The sequence below is a fragment of the Xiphias gladius genome, chromosome 9, assembly GCF_016859285.1.
Source record: "Xiphias gladius isolate SHS-SW01 ecotype Sanya breed wild chromosome 9, ASM1685928v1, whole genome shotgun sequence".
NCBI lineage: Eukaryota > Metazoa > Chordata > Actinopteri > Istiophoriformes > Xiphiidae > Xiphias > Xiphias gladius.
Genome location: NC_053408.1, coordinates 6,730,684 through 6,738,762, shown reverse-complemented (window position 1 = coordinate 6,738,762; position 8,079 = coordinate 6,730,684).

The following is an 8,079-nucleotide window of genomic DNA, read 5'->3' as shown; positions in this document are numbered from 1 at the left end:
GTCCACATACCACCTCATGCTCATGTGTTTGTCTTGAGTTGTCATTCATTCTCTGTTTTCGCGAAGTCTGGACGTCACATTCCTCTGGACGTTCCTACAAGCTGTCAGCCTTGTCTGACTCCAATGATTGATGATGATTCTGTCCTGATGGCAGTTGTCTAGAGACAGTTTCTCTCTGTCTTTCTTCCTGAATCTCGTTCTTTCTTTCTTCTTTCTGTCTTTTTTCCTGTATTACTTTCATTTGTCCTGTATATCTTTTTTCATCCACCGTGTATTTCTTTCTTTTTCCTGTATATTCTTATTTTTTTTCTTCTTTGCTGAGAAAAATCAATACAAAGCAACTACCATCATATCATTAATGCATTACATGATATTTTGGGATATTTTGAAATGTTAGCTGGACAAAACAATTTGTTTCCTTGGACTCTGGGGATTTTTGATTTGTATTTTTTTTTTCACAATTTCCTGATATTTTCCGGCTAAACGATTAATCAACAAAATAATCGTCAGATAAACAGATAGTGAAAATGATGGCTGCAGCCTCATATAATACCCTATAAGGCATTTAAAGTATGAGTGTAATACCAGATCTTGTAACTGCCCTGTCCTTTTGTTATGGGAGTGTTCTGAACATCATGGTGTCCAAGCTGGTAAACATTTTAAATGGTTTGTGTGATTTTGCTTTTGAAATATTCGTGTGCAAAGGAACCATCTGCTGAGCATTTTCCACAATGCACACACATCATTTTGGTGTGAAACCCTCCCATGATGCCCTCTAACTTGCGTCTCCTGCCCTTCGACCTCACAGCTGTGCCGCTTCACCACTCCTGTCCCCCACCTCGCCGTCTACTCTGGCATCACCGACTCCCCCTCTGCCAATGCCTCCCCGTCTCTCCCTTTCCTGGCCCACACCCTGGCCTGTCCGTCCCCCATCAGCGTGGCCTTAGACAGCACCTCGGCCTCTGAGCGGCGGGTGGAGGCCAGTGAAGGAGAAAGAGAGGGGAACCCCGAGGCCCGAGCCCCCGTAGGTGGAATTGTGTCCAAGTCCCGCATGGCACTATCACTGCGGCGTCTGCTGAAGCGGGGCTGCACCCCCTCCAACATGTTCGCCAGCTTGTCGCCTAAATGCCACTCGGCTGCCGGGACAAGTAGCCGCATCCAGCCAATCAGCCCGGATCAAGCCAGTCAGGCTCCACCCAGACGGATTGGCAAGTGAGTGTGAGCCAAAAACACTTACAAAAACAGTTCTGCATGCACAGTCTACAACACCATATTCTCACTTACTGTGCAGTTTGGAAAATATTCCAAAAAAAACAAACTACCAAGCCATATGTCTGTTGATGTCTGTGGGTTGTAAATTTCAAACAATAAGCAATATTCATAGCGATGTTTTGAGCTTGTCACAGAAATATAGGTACTGGTCTCAAAAATGTAGAATTGATCAGGCTTTACTTCAAACAGTCATTGACTGCAAAGGATTTGATGCAAAATGTTATAGCTGCAATAAGTCATATTTTTTATATTAACAATGCATCAAATGTCTTTGTATAATGTGAAAGATGGCGCCTGTAGCAAATCGCCTGACTCCGCAGTTCCGCACAGTTCTACCATTTTTATCGTCCGTTAGCACGTTGTTATGGTTTTAGAGCATGCAATTTTTATCGTCGGCTAAAGAGACAGATATTTCCCTCGGGAGTTGCTGGAGGCCAGAACAGAGCCGAAAGAGAGCGTCTGTTGGGCTGCGGCTCATCAGGTGGCCAGAAACACAACCCTAATGTTGCTCAGTGTCTGTGGGATGTGTTAGCAAGCAACTGCTTGCTAAAACATCGCCCATAACAACTTTATAAGGTGATAATATGTCGGTGTTGTGTTTTTCGCTTATTTCTCTGCCCCAAAATGTCCAGTAATTAAATAAAAAAATCAATCAATTTCTTTTTTTAAATATATATATATATTAAAAAAAAGAATGTTTTAGATTTCATAAAGTTTATATGTTAATTTGCCCAGTTACATTCTGTCTGTTTAAAATGGGAGCGTATGTATAAAAAGGACTGCAGATTCTACACAGTTTATCTAATGTGAATATAAACAGCCGTCAAATTAAAGCTGATATTTAGCACGTTAACGTCATACTAATTTCCACATTTCAAATCCAATGTTCTGGAGTAGAACCGACATAACAGAGATGTGTCACCCTCCTAATATCTTCTGCAATGATTTTTAACAGGACATGGGTATCAGACGTGTCTTATACCAAGCCCTTTCTGCAACCTCACACAGTTTTTTCCAGATTAAAGTGGATATTCCCCCTGAGTGCCGTATCTACCCCATAGAGTCTGAGGATGAGGAGGACGAGAACAAGGCTGCCTCTCGTGGAGGAGCGGGAGCCAAAGAGATCATCTGTCCCTGGGAGAGCCTCGCTCCACAGAACGAGACGGGCTAATAGGACGGATTTACACAGGTGTAGAAAACGCGGTTTTTAAATCTTTGTGGAACAGACACAACGTGTCTGTGTAAACAGGCTGACAGCAGATTTTCACCATGTTCTGACAGAGATAAAAGATCTTCTACAGAGCATGAAGGGATAAAAATCTCAGTGTTTAATATCCCTGCGTAAATGTGGTCATATTCTCACCACCAGGCCACAGGCTACGACATAAATATCAAACAATGTGAGGACTGACACAAAACTGTCAATCTGAGACACTGTAGAGATGCCTGTTGGTCCACAACAGACCCGGCATCGACTTGTCCAAACTCTTAGAGGAAACCTACGTTTTAAGTAACAAACATTCACTGCCTGTAGGCTTTAAAGGACCCAGTTTCATGTCTGCTGCAGCGTAATCCTCCTCTCCACTGCCCACACTCAGTTTTTTCACAGCAATCACACAATCACACACCTTTTTGCACATAATAATCCATGGCCATCGCTAGGATTTTGGAAACCCTGAGGTCACGAGTTCCAATTCTTCCGGTGCAACCCCTCCCCTCTATGAAGCGCTTGACTAGCCACCAACAGAGGCTGTAAAATTTTCTGATTACTTGATTATTTTTGTTAGAATTATATCCCCTCATGGTGTCTTAAAGGCTTCTTCAAGGCTGCCCTCTTCACACAGCCAGGAATATAATTCTGGTAAAGGAAAACCCACCGTGAGTAATTTGTATGTAAGTTTACAATGCAAACGCCTCCTCGGGTCGTTGAAACCTTCCAAAATTCCCAGGGAAACACCGAGGGCACGACCTCAACGGCAGCCATGTCCCCGCAACTGTGTTAGCTTACACTAGCTGTGCACAACAAAATCCAATAGAGGTTGTATTAAGCCTTAATTTGGCATATTTTAGATGAAAATCTGACTGCTGGAACAAACCTAAATTTAACAAGCCCACAGGCAGTTAAGCGTTTGATACTCAAAACATTTGTTTTTGGTGGAGTATTCCTTCAACTATGGCCTTACTGTCACCAACCTTTACTGCTGTGAGCACCAGCTGAGCCAGATGTTTAGTTCTGTCAGGCCCAAGAGGAGAGCAGGGTGTACGATCATCCGAGAGCCTCAAAACTTGAGCTGTAGCGTTCACAATCAAACCTCGTATCTTTTCGTGAACAGTGGCCCCACAGCAGCCTTATCCACCTTTGCACACCTGAATTCTGATTTATTTATTTATTTATTTATTATGTCCTAAGAGGTTTCTACACAGCAGGCATATACACAGACATTTTTGAGAACCAGGGCCACAAGATAACAAAAATCTGAATAAAAGTATTTTTGTGATTGCCAAGGAGCACGAATAAAACTGATCATCATCACGTTATCATACAAAAGAAAAACAAAAAAACATTAATGTTTACATCCTAGAGAGTTGTAGGCCAGAACAGACAGACATAGATAATGTATTTATATATTTACTGAATAATAATCACTTTTCTGAAGTAGAGAAGTATTCTTGTGCTGCTAAATAGACAAAGATGCCTCACCTCAATAGATGCATTCCAGGTAAAATGAGAGCGCACGAGCAGCTTGTCTACATGTTAATATATTTGCTGATCCACTTCCTGTCAGATGTGCACTCCCGGTGAATGAAGAGTTACTGTGATGGGGGTCGAGTAATAGTTTTGTATTTGGCTCCACTGCTGTTTTGTACACTGTGTAGCTGTTGTATACTGTACGCTGCCCTGAGCGAGGCGTTGGTATTTTTCTCGCCTGTCTCTCCATTGGAGGGTTGGGGTGGGGGTGGGGCGGGGTGGGGTTGGGGTGGGGGTTACAATGTGAATTAGCTGTCAGAATATATTATCTTTACCATGTTTACAGATGCAAGAATGTGAAAAAAAAACCAACCTTAAATTTGTCGTATTTGATTTGTACATTCCATGGCTTGTGTCAAGTGCCTCAATAAATGACGGTCTTAACAAAAAGGTTCATCTTCTTGATGAGATGCTGATACGTGTTAACTTAAAGGGCCCGTTCACCCAAATTACAAACAAAAATTCTTTCTCACTTAACTAGACATGGTAGATAGTTTTAGTTTCTTTTGCCCAGGTTTTGAGATATCTGTCTCTACCCGATACAATGCAGGTGAATGGAATTTAGTTTGTATTGCTCAAAATGCCCTGTTATACTGGATAATCCACAGAACACATTATCAAGAGTTTGGCTATTTACTTGGCGGAAAGTAGTTCCGGTGAATACCGTTCACAGTGAACTCTGTCGATTATCTAGAGCAACAAGGACACTTACTTTGGAAAGAGAAGTTGCTGTTGAAATGTTTTTGTTTTTTTAAAGACAGGTTCGCTGGTGTGTGAACCGCAAACATAATTCTATTCAACACCACTATATTGGGATGGCAACAGAAATTTCGTAGTAAAAGCTAAATAAAATCCAAACTATTTGAATGGCCACATTACACTAGAGATCCTTTTTTTTTTATTTTAACTTGGGTGAACTAACCCTTTAATGTCAGTCTTTTCCCTCTATATGCCCCATTTTTTAAATTACATACTAAGTACATACATCATGCACTATAATTGTTTAATGATTTGCTATACTATACTTAGCCTTTTTGCAGTTTGTGTAAAAAAAAAAAAAAAAAAAATTGATCATCAATCAATTTACTTTTGGGTGCTAACTAACACTTGCCCTGATGTTTGTCAGTCAAACTGCAGCCGTGTCCCAAATCCAATGACATACGGATTCTACGAATGTTTTTAGTATGTTATGTCTTCACACCTGAAAAGTGAGAAAATATAGTAGCAGACAGTATGCATACTAAACACGGTTTATTTTTGACTGTGCTGTTGGAGCAGACTGCGCTCCCAGAATGCAATGAACAAAAGAAATGGAGGAGCTTCTCACATGTGGAAAAGAATCAGATTAATAGCTCCATAAATCTGGAAAAAAACTAAACAACAAAAAATGAAAAAATATATTAAATCTAAGGAAAAACATGTTGCCTTCTGTTTGTGAGATTTCATTTGCAGTGACATTCAGAAGTTGTCACATTCACTGTATCATTTCCTGTTAGCATTAAATGGTAAAGTGTGTTGATATTTTTGTATACTAATTGCTAAAACAGTGTATTATGACAATTAGTACGTTGTATATATTGTATAGAATTAGTATATAGTATGGATTTGGGACACAGTCTGCAACTTTACAATCCCACTGCCAATTAAACAAAGAGAAAGTAATATGTTTGTCCAAAGATTTTATATTTTTGTTTTGTTTTCTGAGGTTTTCCTGAGGCTGTTTCATCAGCATACACAATTAGTTTATATTTTTTGCATTTTGTAAATATGTATTTTACTTACATTTTTGAGTATACTTAATTTTCTTATTTTTCCAGAGTGAACACACAACATACTCAAGATTTGCTTAAATTTAGGGTGTACTATGGATTCGGGAGACAAATTCCGTCTCCTAAAGAAAATTGTTTTATATTTGTCTTTTAATCAGGCTGTTACACTGATTACAGATAGCTTGATTGATGTACAACCAACTAATGCAGTGTGGGTGGACTGACCCTTTAAATTATTTCTTACGTAACTGAAGTAGTTTTCCTCATGTGCGATAAGCATTACTCTCCAGCTTCAGTAAGTGGTGATGAAAGTGAGAAGCCACTAGGTGGTGATATAACAATGGAAACACCATGACGGCGCCATTGACATACTGAAACACAAGCTGGTGGCTGGGAATGAGGGGTCCAGGTACATTAGTCCACTGAAAACTGAAATATTAAAAGGAAAACAATCCACATTTACAATTTTTTAGAATCCTTTTATACATTTTTCCTCATTATTAGTTACATTGTGAGAGATATTGTGAAACAGAGGCTACTGTAAACTGCTTTGCGTGCAATGGCGCGGTTCCTCTGATGTCTAATTTTCAACTGGACACCTAGCAACGGTCATAATCTGTATTACAATCTGATATCCATGCAGATATTACTGCAGACTTTGTGTGCAGTACAAGCGTTTGGATTTGTTGTCAACACACCCCTGCCGCCACACATCTCACTGACTGACCTGGACAAACGCACCATCGCTGAGGTGACTGAACTGGAGGCTGGAGCGGAGCTTTGATCTGTCTGTGTGTTTTTGGCGTCCCTGAGCAGGACCATCTGATCGCTATGTCACAATACCCACACGGGGACTTCCACACACAGGCCGTTCGTACATTAGCTTACCGAGGAGGAGGGAATTTATGCGACGCACTTAACATTCATCTGAGGTGTGCATATATTAAAATATATTGGTGTGGAAGCATCTTTTAATGAAGCTCTTGGTGTTTGGTGTTACGCCTGAATGACTTTCTCAGAAGCCATCCATACACCCGTGTCATGGCTTTAATGTTGTTGTTTTTTTTAGAAATAGTGTTTTTCTGTCACAGGGCCCGTGAGGACATTTGGACATTTTGTCCGTTATCCGTTTGCTGCCTTCAACTCTTTGATTTCCCAGCTACCTACGGGGGAAGTTACTGGGCCGCTGGTGCACAGTAGAAGAGAAAGCAGCATTTTAAGCAGGAAATTGAAGCCAAAGCCTAAAAATATCAGATTCTATCTTCTAAATTGATGCTTAGAGAGTTAGACGACAAGATTAATACCACTTGAGATGAGAGGCGATTGGCTTAGCAAGACTGGAAAAGACTGGGGGAAACAGGTAGTCAAGCTCACTAATGAATTGTGTCTCATCTGTATACAAACGGAAATGTAAAAACAATTTGTGGTCTTACCGGTAATCACGTGCTGCAACTACTTCTTCGCGAACAACAGCCGGCTGCCAGCAAACTTTTCAGGCTACCTTACGGCTAATGTCTGCACAGTTGGTACTTTGGCTGTTTGAGACAAATAAACACAGACTGCACAAACAGTCCAGCCGTCATATTCGCACAAATAACACATGGGTGAAATTTGATTTGCGTTCAGGAAAACACACGTTCAGTGGCGTCAATAAGTTACCTTTGAGGAGAGCCGGGCTAGCTGTTTTCCTCCTGCTTCCAATCTTTATGCTAAGCTAACCTAGTCAGCACCTGGTTCTGGCTCCACACTTAGCGCAGAGACAAAAGAGTGGTATCGATCTTCTCATCTCACTCTTACAATAGAGACATAATAGTGTAGCTTTAGTCTAGTATGATTTTTTTTAAAAGCTGCAATAATACATTTTTGGGCCAGAAGGACTACAGCTCTGACATATTATCGCGGTATAAAGTTGCTATGACTAATGTTTTAGCTTAGTTAAAAAAAAAAAGAAAAAAAAGAAGCTATTTACACATCCAATAGACAGAACAACTTTATCATTCATCCCATAAAGACGTGTCTCTGGCCACCTGATCAGTGTGAAGTCCAATATTTACCCCTTTTTTTTGCTCTAGTTTGGTATCTACCAACTCCTGAGAAAAATATGTGGCCCTTTACACTGCAGACATACAACTTATTCGCTAACTCGGCAGGAAAGCAGATAAGTGTGGGCCACTGTATTCCTATACTGCTTCACCCGTTTGATTTGAGTCGACCAAGCGCGGAGCCACTTCCTCTCTGGCTGACTTGAAATGGAAACCAGACCGGCATAAACAGGAAAACAAAACAGCG